We start from the raw sequence: 14,279 nt of genomic DNA, 5'->3' as shown, positions 1-14,279 counted from the left end.
TTTTGCTCGATCAGTCAGCTCGCGGTCTGGTCGTTTGGAAAACATTCTGGGACCGGCTCGGTCGAAATGCTTTCCTAGTGAGCTCATAATCAGGCCCTAAGGATGTTTAAGGTATTAAATATTTAATTATATTTACTTATGCATTCATTCTGTTTGTCAACATAGTTGTCTTGGAAGGTGGTGTTTTTAGTCACCAGAATGGTAGTCTTGTTTGCAGTCATTTAATGGTAGCTAAAGTTTGGAGATATAAAGAAAAATATTTATTTTAGTGGTTTATTTTAAGCTAAACATTAAGCAAATACTTTGGTTTAAATTTTAGTTAATGGGTTTATTTAACTTACATATCGATGTGAGTGTTTCGTTTAGTGCAGGGTAGCTCCTTGAATTTCAGTGAAGAATCTGGTGAGTGCTTGTTTCTTGAATGTGTACTCTTTTTTTTCAAAGTTTAGGTGATATTTTGCTTTTATTTATAGAGTTCATTTAATTTGTATCAAAGTTCTATTTGGTACTTTGTTCTATGTTTAATTTTATTGGTTAATATGAGTTTAGTTTGCATTTTCTTGCAATCTGTTCCTTATTTGTTGGATGCTAATTAAGAATTATGTTTAACAGTAACATATATTTGTGTACTAAGGTAATTTAATTAAAGTGGATATAACTGATTAATATATTTTCATTAAGGTTTTGTATATATATGTTAATTTACTAGTTTTATTTAATGTATTTAGTGACAAACATTAAGAATTATACATCCAGCAGTTGATACAGCTAAATACATACACAAATATAAATAACAATTAACTGACCAAAGCACAATTTCGATTAATTCCAATTTATCGATCCATTGTGATAGTGGCCTGCATATTCTTTCTCCTCTCTTATGTGTGATTTGTTACTTATACAAATACAAATAACTTTCAATAGAGTATGTAGCCAGAAATTATTAAGGTCTCGATTGGGTATAGATGGCTGGGAGTGCGTCTAGCCCTCTGGTTATAATACATATTTATTATGACATCCACAAAAATCATTTCAACATAAGCACAATTATTATTTAAGTTGTTATCTACACCAAAAATAGTAACTTTAAAGACCAGGTAATCTGCCTTTTAACTAAGAGGCACAGAAAGACAAGTGTTTGTGTCCAATATCATAGTATCCTTGGACATATGGACTATATCCCCATCAACGATTAGACAGAGAGTACAAGGATCATTCTGTCGACTTCCCAATTTATGAAGTGTGGCAGGTGTATAATATAACTTAAGTGAAGTTTTCTAATTTTGTGTTTTGAGTGAAGCTGTTAATAGTAACCATGAGCAATGAAAACCGCTCCGCTAGTGGAGGTTGCAGAGATTCAGTAACACATTTCTTTGAAAAGACGGAATTCATGCAATAATTCCGACTCCGCCACATAGTGGAGTGAGCTATTGCACCCAAAACCCTTTGCTGAAACAATTTTACCTTTACAAACTAAAAAAAAACATATAATAAATTCACAAAAGTGAACTTTGAAAAATACCAGGCTATGAGAGAGGTGATGATTTTGGGGTCACCCCTAACCTAGGGAGAGGGCAAGCAGATACCTTGAACACAAAGATCATATCATGCTGAACGATTCGCTGGTGGTCCCATCCTCCTAGGACCACCCCAAGCAAAGTTATGGGCAAAAGTACAATGCCAACCAAAGGCCCAGCAAAGCATTATGAGGCGAGATTCTATAGTTTAGTGAATATTATGGTATTAGCTCTCAGCTGAGCCCAAGAGCCTGCCCCTTTAGCAATGTTTTGATATTGGATACTATAATATTCACTGCATTCTAGAATATCGTCCCATAATGCTATGCAGGGCCTTTGGTTGGGATTGTATTTTTGCCCATAACTGTGCTTGGGGTGGTCCTAGGAGGATGGGACCACCACCGAATCATTTCAGCATGATGTGCACTTTTGTGAGATGGCAATATGCATTTTAGCATGTAAAGATAGAATAATTTATTGTTTAAATAAAGGCACTGTTTGCTATGTTTTAATTTTTTTGAGGTGACAATGTATTTTAGCATGTAAAGACAGTTAATTGATGTTTTACTAAAAGTATGTGAGATTTCTGTTTTATTATTACGCACATTATTAATACACACTTAACGGAGCTCATGCAAAAACTCTGGAATAAGCTACTTCACCCACAATCCTTTGATTAAATGGATTACATATTTAAAAGCACAAAAGTGAGCTTTGAAAAATATCAGGCAATGAGAGAGGTGATGATTTTGGGGATCCCCCCTAACCTAGGGGAGGACCAAACAGGTGCCTTGAACACAAACAGCATATCATGCTCAATGATTTTGGTGGTCCTATCCTCCTAGGACCACCCCAAGCAAAGTTATGGGCAAAAATACAATGCCAACCAAAGGCCCAGCAAAGCATTATGGGGCAAGATTCTCGAGTGCAGTGAATATTATAGTATTAGCTCTCAGCTGAGCCTGGAGAGCCTGCCCCTTGAGGAATGTTTTGCTTATGGATACTATAATATTCACTGCACTCTAGAATCTAGTCCCATAATGCTTTGCAAGGTCTTTGGTTGGGATTGTATTGTTGCCCATAACTGTGCTTGGGGTGGTCCTAGGAGGATGAGACCACCACCAATCGTTCAGCATGATTTGCTCTTTATGTTCAAGGCATCTGCTTGGTTCTCTCCCTAGGTTAGTGAGGACAACAAAATCATCACCTCTCTCACTGCTTGCTGAATTTTCATTTTCACTATTGTGAGATGACTATATGCATTTTTGCATGTATAGATAGAGTTACTTGTTGTATTATTAAGGGTATGTGAGGTTCCTGTTTGATTAATTGGGCTGAGACAGAATGAAGTTGTGGAGCGGAGTTCACGGTGTTTTTGATCAATTCCGCAGAATTCTGCGTAGTGGTACTCCGCTAACTACACCTATCCTTAGTTAATAGTACATTTTCCTAGCTAAAAATGCAGGCTCATATAAGTCGTTAGAATACACTCCTAATGAACTGCTCCATTTATATGTCTGATTTTCAAGATCGTTAATCTCATCGTTTAAAAATATCTTATTGAAATTCTTAATTGTGATACTTTAAGTGGTGACTATTTGTGTCAGTAGGGGACATGGAGACATATTATTTTGGCTGCCTTTGATATTTTGCACACGGTTTCTAAATTGTAAAAATTTGAAGAAGGTTTGTTTAGATAGACCAAATTTATCTTGTAAAATGAGTAAAGACATGAAAGGTCTCCCAGCCAGATTATTTGGGCGTTTTGGCAGGCAACTTGCCATATATTGGAAAATACTAACAGATAATCAATTATAGAATATATTTTGTGTGGATATGAATAAAATGTATAACCTTGGTCAGTTGGATGTATACGTGACCAGGCATCTCAAATATTTTATATCCACATTAACTCCCAAATTGTCTGATTTGTTTTCAGCTTTTTGCCTTTATATCCTGGGATTTGGAAGTTTTTCTTCAATAATACACTTAAATCCCAACATATTTTAAATGTAGAATTTTATTGAGAGAGCTCTTGGCTTACAAAATTGTAAATTCTGGGTTAATCCCTGTTTGATCCATATACAGCGCCTTGAGACTCTCACGGGGGAGCAGCAACCCTATACAAACTCCTGATTGATTGATTGATACACACATGATAGTAAAGTACATATAAGCCAACATTAATTCTGCAATTGCAAATCTACCTAGATAAATTGCTTTATACCTCTTGTTTTGTAAAAATCCCCACTCCTCTGATTAAGGCGTGTTGCATGATGTTCACATATATTAAAAGTAGAATTGTACTGAGAGAGCTCTTGGCCTTCAAAATTGCAAATTCTGGACTCATCCCTGTTTGATCCATATACAGCGCCTTGAGACCCTCAAGGGTGTGTAGCCGTGATATACAAACTCCTGATTGATTGATACAAGCATCATAGTAAAGTACATATTAGCCAACGTTAGTTCATTCAATTGCACATCTACCTAGATAAGTTGCTTTTTATCCCTTGTTTTGCTAATATCGCCACCACTCTGATTAAGGCGTGTTGCATGATGTTGACAAGTTCCATGTAGCCCACAACATCATGCCACCATTTATTCTGAAAAACGATGTGAGTTTCCTGATGACATATTATATCTAGATTACTTTGTACTATTGTTTTGTGTTTAATAACTTAGATTTGGTGTACATTTTGTCAAATTGTTCATTTGGTAAATATGGTTTATGGTTTTAAATATATTTTTCATATTTTAACTTATGTTTATGTGATTTTTCTAATATTTTAAAATGTTTATCTTGTGTGAGTTAACATTTGGTTTTTAACAATAATTTTTTTGTTGCAAATTATTTGGTTTATTTTTTATTCATGCAAGCAATATTTTTCTAATTAATGTTGTTGTCTTTGATCTTTTTATCATTTTGAGCATACCTACTGTTGAAATGATATTTAGTAATACATTATTTTGTTTTTGATCTTATGGTATTATAGATATATTTACCAGCAATATTTTATATATTTATATTTTTATATTTTTAGTTTGTTTATGGGAGTGACAATATTTTGATGATTGGGTGAATTGATGTTTTGGTGGTCAATATTGTGTCATATAACAGGTGAAACATGGCACAGGAGAGGAAATTAAAAAGAGTGCTACAAGAAGAGGGATGCAGTGGATAAGGATCAGCGGAGGATGAGAAGAGGAGTCGCCAGGAATATAGAGATGCAGTGGGGAATAAGAGAGATGATAGTGGTGGAATTAGGAAAGTCCTCATGTAGCCATTGTGCAACCTTTACCTCATACCACAGCACTCTAGTTCAGCAGCTGAGAGCGGCAATTTTTAACCCCCATATAATGTGTCTTTGTGAAAGAAACATTGGCAATAACCTCTCAACTGCAACGTTCCAGATTAGCAGCTCAGAGCAGTTTCTTTAATAGAATGTATGTGCTTGCTTGTCTTCACATACGCTATCCCTGTTGACTTTATTGTGTGACTACATGGCCAAACCACCATCCGCACCGCGTGGGGCTTGATAATTACACCAGTACAGGTAAGTTTTGTTAAATACCGTTCAAATGTGCATGTCTATTTTGTTTAATATGACAGCCACCCTACCGCGGCACACCATGACATACTTTTTTTAATTCACACATGGGTTGCAGTGACCACAATTATTACAATGTTACAATGTAACAAGAACAAGTGTTCACAGAGTATTTGTTTGTCTCACAGTTTACAGAAGACCAGACATATGCTTGTTCATAACAAACTGGCTTAGGGCCTAATTATGAGTTTGGCAGTCCTACAGTAGGCTGCCATTCCAGCTCCCCGTTCCAGGACCGCCAAACATGACCGCCGGCCACCCTGTTGGGGTGGTCCTTTGGCACTGCCAAAGCCTGTCCCTGCATGCCATGGATTGCAAAGTCCATGCCGAGCAGGAAAGGGGGTGACTGCACACAGGGGGCACAATATATCCCCCCTGCAGGCACCCCATTGTCCCGATGCAACACTGCCACAGTTTTCATGGCACCCTCACTTCCATGAAAACTGTGGATGTGACGAAACTCGTAATATACTTGGCGGTGTCACAGAGGGACCACCAAGCATATTGCGGCCTCAAGACCGCCCCTCTATCAGCGATCCCTGGTGGTTGTGGCATTTCCGAAACAGTCCAACTGTCTTAGGCCCTCATTACAATGTTGGACAGAGTTTCCTCAGCACAACATCTTCTCGGTCATGGGACTGACCGACACCAGGTCTGCGGTCCTGACCATCTAATTAGGATGCGATCGAACACTGTTCAGTCACATTCTTCAACTTTACAACGGAAGCATGTATTCCAGCCACAAACTGGCTGGAATGCATTCTCGCATTGTAAAATAGGAGGTGCAGTTCATCCCTGTACCCCGTGGCAAGCACCTCGAGGTCAACAGAGGGGCACCATTGATACCCCCTCGGCCTCCAACTGGAGGCCGTTCACCCAAGGAGGCCCTGCAGAGGTCCCCTAAAGTTGAGTTCCGACAGCCTTTCTGTACTGGAAAGGCTGGAACGGAAAGTCTGCCAAACCCGACAAGTCAGAAAGAGCCACCCTTGGGATTACTGCCTGCATTTCGAAGTGTGGCTGGGCTATCCGTGCTCATCTTAAGCCAGTCAAAATGACCATTTGGATTCCTTTCCGACCACCTCCATTGTAATGAGGTGGTCGGAAAGGAATCCCACCAGCATATTACGATGCGGTCAGAAAGGCTCTGACCGACGGTGAGAGCCTTTTCCTACTGCATCGTAATAGGCCCCTTAGTCATAATAAAGCGGTCGGATCACTGGTGCAGGGGTCCCCAATTGCCACCGCGCCTCCACAATGGTTTCAGCAGTCTGGTGGACATCCAAATTTGTAATAGAGCCCTTTGTATGAACAGTATGTGAGAAACCCACATATAGCATGCTTCGTACATGTATACTTAGGTATTTACCATGTTGTGACAGCATAAAACCTGTTTGTCTGTTTCCACAGGTACAATGCATCTCTTATTATAGTACCAGTCTCCAGTCAGTCAAGTAGCCACCCTTTTCGTATGCCAAGATATGGGAAGCGGCGTTTACTTCGCATGCGTTTCTTCGCATGCCGTTAGTACGCGGTCATTAGTACGACCGCGTTGTTAGTTAGCATACCGTTTGTACGCAATTCGGAAATACGAATTGCAGTAAGGGGGAGAAGGTGTTGGATTTAAAATCCAACACCTTCCCTAGTGTCCGCATAGAATGGAGTTGGAATAGTAAATTATACTATTCCAACATCCAGCACCCCCTTACTGCAATTCGTAGTTCCGAATTGCGTACAAACGGTATGCTAACTAACAACGCGGTCGTACTAACGACCGCGTAGAAACGGCATGCGAAGTAAACGCATGCGAAAAAAAGTTATATATTCCCAAGATATGTGCATGCAAGAATTATTCACACATTCATAGAATCACACCGGGGCAGGGACAATTATTTTGTTCTGACAAATGCCTGGGACCATTTTTGGGCTGTAAGAATGTAAGAATGGGGCAGAAGCATGTTGACAAGTTGAGGGTCATAGGACCATTGCACTCCTTGATTACCCCTCCCCACAATTATTAAGCTAACTATTTTGATTGTGCTCATCCACCTCACAAATAAATGTATACCTTGGTGTGGATGAGTCATTTTTATGTTTTAATATTAACCCCCTGCTCACTAAATACGTTTATATACAAAGAGCTCCCTGGAGTGCAGTTGAGCCTATCCTGGCTTTTAGCAGCTAGGATGAACCCGATGATGAAGCAAGTCACAACTAAAGTGAGTGAGTTATATATAAAAGAAAGGGTTTCCCCTCCCTTGCATCTCAAGATGCCCAAGATGGTCATTCTGCCTGTGGGTCTCTCTCAGCGTAGGCAGACAGATACTTTAATTGTTTTGATGTTCTTGTTCTTAGAGAACATATCTAGTCTTCCTTAATTATTCAGAAGGTTTCCCCTTCCTTTCATGTGTTTTTCCCCCTGATGAAACTCTTCCTCTCTTGTGTAGTGGAATTAGGAAAAGACAGAAGGAGGAAGTCTAGGGTAAGAACATGTCAGTCTTTAGGACTACTCAGAGCTTGCCCTTTGGATATTTGGGGAGCCAAGACTGTCCCCAATATGTCTGGTGTGGGACACTAAAATGACAGGGATTGCCAGATAGTCAAGTCTATGGCAAAATACAGGCACAGTTAAGCCGGACAGGGCAAAACTATTGCCAAGCAGGCCTCAACAATGTGCTAACATTCAGGGTCACAGTTTGGCAGGATCATCACTTGCGTACCAGCTAGCCCCACCACCTCTCTGTCATCATCCAGCAATAGACAGGTGCACACACAAGGAGGCAGACACAATCACATGCTTGCTCACTTAAACACAGCTAGTCAAACAAGAGCATCCATTAGCATACAGGCAAATGATTTGGAAAATGTGCAGCTGCACTGTAACTCAGTACTGGTGCAGAATATCAATGACATGATGGTTGAATTCAAAATAAAATACAATTGTACTCTTGAATCATCTTGCTGTCAATGGGCATATGGTGTGTCCCACAAAAATGCACTGATGCATTGTAGAAATGATCTCCTTGGGTCATCATATTGAGAAAAGGGCAAGAAAAGAGATGCTGGTAAGGGGGCCTCAACAGGGGCCCCAGTAGATAATAGGTCTGAGGATGCATTCAGGGGGACACATGTTGTGCTCCCTTATTCCTTCATAATGTGGCATGCTCGACATGGTGCTGCAGGCACTCTCATGGCAGCGGTCTGCTGTTAAGGCTGTCCTATGACCCTAACACAGCCGCTGCTGTAAGACCGCAGCAGCACCGCTCACCGGCCTGGATTCAATTTGGAACCCAGTGGACAGGTGCACCATGAGCTTGGCAGTCTGCCTGTGGGAGCATTAGTGGCGGTCCTACAGGAAGACCGCAAAACTCATAATCAGACTCTTATTGTTTTAGTCCCTCATTCAGTTGACATTTTGCTGACTCATACATACTCAGCATTTGACTTTTAGTTGTCTAAACAAATATGAGCAAACAATCTTCACAGCTGAGAGGAAGTTAATTATCAGTTGGCATGGATGGTAGTACACCATAATAATGTTGCTGTTTTTGTTAGGTCCACTAAACGTTTCAGTAATTTAAACCTGAGCTGAACCCATGGTAGCAATGGCACAGATCAAACAGGCTTATTAAAAAAAAAATGTGTAAAGAAATTAGTAGTACTAAAACAGCAAAAAAGAAAAACACAGCAGAATAAAAATCCCAGCATGGGCAACTAGCTATACAGAGACAAGGTTGTGGTTTAAGGCAGACTGTGAGGAAGTGCAGGTCAGATACAAGCACGATGTCCATATAGTTGGAACAGTTCCCTTCCACCGTTGAGAGCCTTCAGTGGAAGCAGACAGTGGGCTGACATGTAGACAAGGAATTGGATGTCAACATCTCTGGTGTCCGCATAGAACCTCTTTGAAATCATTGGTTCAGGCTTTAAAAGCTTTGGTGGGAGAAGCTCAAGTTCTCATAACTGAAGTTTTTTGCCATCAATTGGGTCCTTGTTGAAGGTTGGGTCAAAGGAACTGTGGGATAAAGTCAAAGCAGCCTCGGCATCAATGGATTCCCTTGTTGAACTGAAAAATCTGTGGGAGCTATTGCAAAGTTAGGCGCTTCTGAGGATGCACCCTCAATGGATCAGCTGGCAGGTTGGTCCCGGTCCCGCAATGGTTTTCTGGACAAAAGGGCTGTTGAAAAGGTCTAAGGTCCAGGAATTACGGTAAGGCAGGTGGGGTGCACTCTGACAGGCCCTAATTAAAACTGTACTTGGGGGTCAGGAATTACAGAAGTCACCAGCAGGTTCCAAGCCAAGTCCAGGGTAAACTGGTCAGCAGGGCTCTTCTAGGTTTTGTATCCCTGTAGCATTACAGGAGGTCAGAAACCACACTCATGGAGTCCACTGCTTTATCCTGGATACAAGTGGAAGCAGTACTCTGGGGTAACCCTATCCACTTTTGCAGCAGCTCCTGTCTGCCCTATTTAAAATAATCCCACAGTGCCCCTCTCTACCTCAAACTAAGATGGCAGAAGCGTCCTTCCGTTGTCCAGAGCTCCAGTGCCCACCCTATAGGTATAGCCCGGAAAATGAGCAACCTCTCCTGTATGGTCACTGAAAACCAGTTCTGGGGAATATTCACTCCCGCAGGGCTTGAAGCCTGGGTAGCTTAAAGGTCAAAAGCGGGTGTATGTCGAGGTGTTAGCTAACTACATAGGCCTGTGACAGGGTGGATCGCTGAAGATAAATAACTACCTGGGCACTGCCCAGATGGTCATCTTGTCAGAGGAACAGAACACTTCCCCACACCCAAGTCCTTTGTCTCAGCTCTGGAAGCAAGTTCAAACCTCATCCAAGGGGCATTGAGCTCCTGCGCGACAGTTGGAACCTCATGCAAATGGAGTTCCAGAGGCTTTAGGGAGGCAAAAGGTGACTTTTTTAAAGTACATCTTGCAAAATATTTAGTACAAATCTGACTTTACCAATGAATTGGATTTGTAATAAATATTTTTAAAAGTCTGCATGTAAAATATTTAGCTGGTTGCAAGGCAGATATAACACTATTCAATTTTAACATTAACTCCCCGGGATTTCCTATTGTACAGCTATCCCTGCTACAGTGAAAATAGGTTTTGGGGCCTTGTCATTGTAAGGACATGTTTTACATAAAAGATTTACATGTCCTACCTTTAACCATGCACCCTTCCTTATTGGGCATTAGGGTTTACTGAGGAGTGACTGATTATTTCCTAAAAGGAGTGCTTAGGACTGTCAAATGCGGTTATTTGTCAGGGTTAATTTGCAGTTTAAACTTGCACAGCCAAGTTACTGGTGACAGGCCATCAGTCATGTTTTACATTATCACTTTAGTGGTGGCACAATGTGTGCTGCAGTGCACCAGTGACATTTACCTTTTTTGCAGCATATGCTAGGGACTTATAGGCAAGTTAAATATGTTATTTAGTTTTGACATATTTTAGGGGTCAGAGCATATGCACTGTCACCTGGTTAGCAGAGTCCCAGTGCCCAGAGTCAAATAGTCTGCCACATCTAGCCAATAAAATAGGGTTGATAATGCAAAAAGAGATTTGCAGTACCTTTTAATGCTGCACTGCTTTTGCCTATTGAAGACAGAGATAGTGATGATGAGAACTGTGATTATGTTTGCATTAATAGAACTGTGTACCAAACCAAGACCATATGTACAAGATTTACGACTTGAAATGGCTGATTTGACACTTTTTGTGGATGGTTCTTGTATGAGAGACCATCATGTAATGGTGTGTGATATAATTCAGCACAAGAAGCAGAATTAAATGCATTAGCAGGAGCATTCTGTTTATTTAATGGATTGAATATTACAATTTAAATTGACAGCTATTGCGAAATTGGTGTGGTACAGGATTTTGGTCAATTGTGGTCACAAAGTTGATTTATGGCATCTTCTGGTATCCAAATCTGCAACAGGAAATTTGGAATCTATTGAAAGCTTCACAGCAACCTAAACAGATTTTTATGGTAAAATGTGCTGCCCACAAAACTGGAACTGACATGGTTACATTGGGCAATCACTATGCTGATGCGATAGCAACATGTTGTGCCTTTGCATCTGCTACAATCAGTTCAAATGAACAAGAACAATATAAAACTGATGATGACAAATGTAAATTGTTTCTTTTTAATTTCATTCCAAACATTGGAACTCCAGGATAAGGCACCAAAAGATGAGAAAATTACATGAGAAAGAGCGGGTTGAACAATAGACCATAATGTTGCATGGGTAACAGCTGAGACACAATATATTCTGCGTAATTCAGTGTTGTTTTGAATGTGCAGCCTAATTTATAGCCCAACTCATATGCGTTGTGAATCCATGATCAGTCTCATCAATAAATATTGGTAAAACCCGCATATTAAATCTTTTGCTGAATATTTGTCCCAACATTGCATTACCTGCTAACGGAAACATGCAGAGAAGAAACCCTTGGTGATATTGAGACACATAGGCCAGTCTGAAGGCCTATTTATGAGGATGCAATTAGACCTCATTGAGATGCATGTTCACAATAATCTTAGGCACATTCTGTTGATTGTGTGTTTATTTTCTAGGTGGCGGAAAGCCTACCCACTGAGGTGTGCCAAAAGCATGACAGTAGCCAAATAATATTGTGTTTTTGTTGACATTAGGACTCTGTGCACTTTACACTGCACCAGTGATAAAGTGCTTGTGCTCTCTCCTTGAACATGCTAAAAGTGGCTTAAACCCAATTGGCACATTTAATTTACCTATAGATCCCTAGTAAAGAGCTACTATGCATACCTAGGGCCTGTACATCAAATGCTACCAGTTGCCCTGCAGCACTTATTTTGCCTCCCATTAAAGTAACACTTTAAAACACATCTCAGCAGATTTATAAGCCCCTTGCGTACCAGTACGTCACTTTTTGTGATGCACAGGCAGCGCATTTCTCTGCCCCATATTTGCAAGGACATGAAAAGCCACCCTATTTGTCTCTTCCTGTCATTGTAAATACGGCCCCTTTACATGCAGCACTTTGAATGAAAGGGGCGTTCCATGGGCGTTGCTTTAGGAGTTCCCACGCAACACCCATGGAACCAGACACATTTCCAGATTTACAAGGATTCGTAAACCTGGAAATGTGTCATTATGCTATGCCACCCTAGGGGTGGCATAACGAGGCACAACGAGGAGAAATGTTTTAATTTCTCCTCATTTATTTCCTCTTTCAATGCGTGCTGCATTCTACAGCATGCATTGAAAGAGGAAAATGCCTGTAGTGATTGTTTTTGTGCAGGAAGGTGCCCCTTCCTGCACAAAAACAATCCCCCCATGACGCAGGCATCCTTGCACCATGGTGCAAGGGTGCCTGCGCCATTGCATGGCAGCTGTTTGTGTGCCAGCGCAGGGTAGAGCACAGGAATGTGACATATCATTGTAAATATGTTGGATTTCTGTGCTCTGAAAGTGCCGCAGCGGTGCCACGCTACTTTCTCGTTAATCTGCCCCCTAGAGTGCAATTTTAAACTGGTCTTTTGACCTGGCAAAATAAACATTTTCCCAGGCCTAAACGTTCCATCTTAATACATATAGATTACCACTAAGGTAGGCCCTAAACCACCCACAGGGCAGAGTGCATTGTATTTAAAATTCTGACATGTAAATTTAAGTTTTTACATATCCTGGTAGTGAAAAACTCCAACATTTGTGTTTCACTACTGTAAGCCCTACCTCTCCCTTAGGATAACATTGGCTTACATTATTATATTTAATATGTGCTACATTTTGATTTGCGACAGGTAGCAATTCTGAAATGGATGAAAGGATTCATTTTATGCTAAGAAATAGCTCCACCAAATGCACTGCTGTACATACACCTCTGTGCCCTTACATACTCTGCAGTACTTACTGGAGAGTATAGAAGGATGCTGAAGGGTAAGCAGTGGTTTCTAAACAGCGCAGGAAGAGGGCATAGTCCCTCAATGTCCTCTCAGCGCCCAGGCATACTCTACAGTAATCACTACAGAGTATGTTAGTGCACCGAAAGGTATTCAGTGCAGTGCATATCCCTTGGTGCCTCACATAAGAGTGCCAAGGGGTATGCTTGCACTGCAGTGCATACCCCTTAGCATTCATACATACTCTGCTGTAATCACTACAGAGTATATATACAGTGGTTTCTAAACAGGGCCACAATAGGGAGCAGTCCCTCTATGTTGATAAACCACTGCTAATTCCACGTTACAAGATTAACACGAAATTACCAAATTCCACCCAGGCCAAACTTAAACCAAGTCTTCAGTACTCTCCTTGACCTGTGGACATTATAGGAGAAGGATTGCCTTGTTAAATGAGCTATTGCCCACAGTCACATAGTGCTGAGCTGATCTGCCGCCGGAGCCGGGGATCGAACCGTGAGCCCTGTGCTCCGAAGTCAGATGCCCTGGCCGCTACACCACACCTCTCCAAACCCCAATCCCCAAGAGATGTCTCCCTGGGTCCTGGACCTTGGGTTGGCATCAGCTTTTACTCCTCCTGGCACAACTGATGTTTCATCTGATCTGATACAGAACTCTGAATCGCAGTCCCTGATCAGTGACTTCATTGGAACTAGTGCTGCATGCAGCATCTCACTGCAGGACTTCACAGCGCAAATCCTGATCAGCTGCTCCATAGGCCCTGACACAACACAATACATCTTCTCAATGCCAGACCTTGCCTTGCATCTCCTGATCGGCGGCTCCATTGACACAAATGCAGCCTGACACATCTCGACCCAGGACCTCACATTGCAGCTCCTGTTCAACGACTCCAGTGCCGCCTCCACAGAGCAGACCGACGCAGACCTCGCATCTCAAACCACAACGACACAAGGTATGACTCTCAGTGGACTGAACTTCGTCCTGTATCAAACCCTCACTCAAATTCAGTCAGCCTAAATGTGTAGGTTTGCCCTGGTCTAGCGCAACCAGACAACCGCAGTTGGTGCTTTGCGTTACTAAAAGCTATTCTTAATTGAATATATGAAATTGGATATCTCTGCGTCTACTGATTGAATTTAATTTTTTAGTTTCATTTTATTTATTAAAAGTCATTCTTTGTTTCTAAATTGGTGTTGGATTTTTTTGTGTTGTGTTCTCACTTTATTACTGT

The sequence above is a fragment of the Triturus cristatus genome, chromosome 7 (assembly GCF_964204655.1).
Source record: "Triturus cristatus chromosome 7, aTriCri1.1, whole genome shotgun sequence".
In the NCBI taxonomy this organism is placed as follows: Eukaryota; Metazoa; Chordata; class Amphibia; order Caudata; family Salamandridae; genus Triturus; species Triturus cristatus.
The sequence above is the reverse complement of the archived record's forward strand: the minus strand, read 5'-3'. Positions refer to the sequence as shown.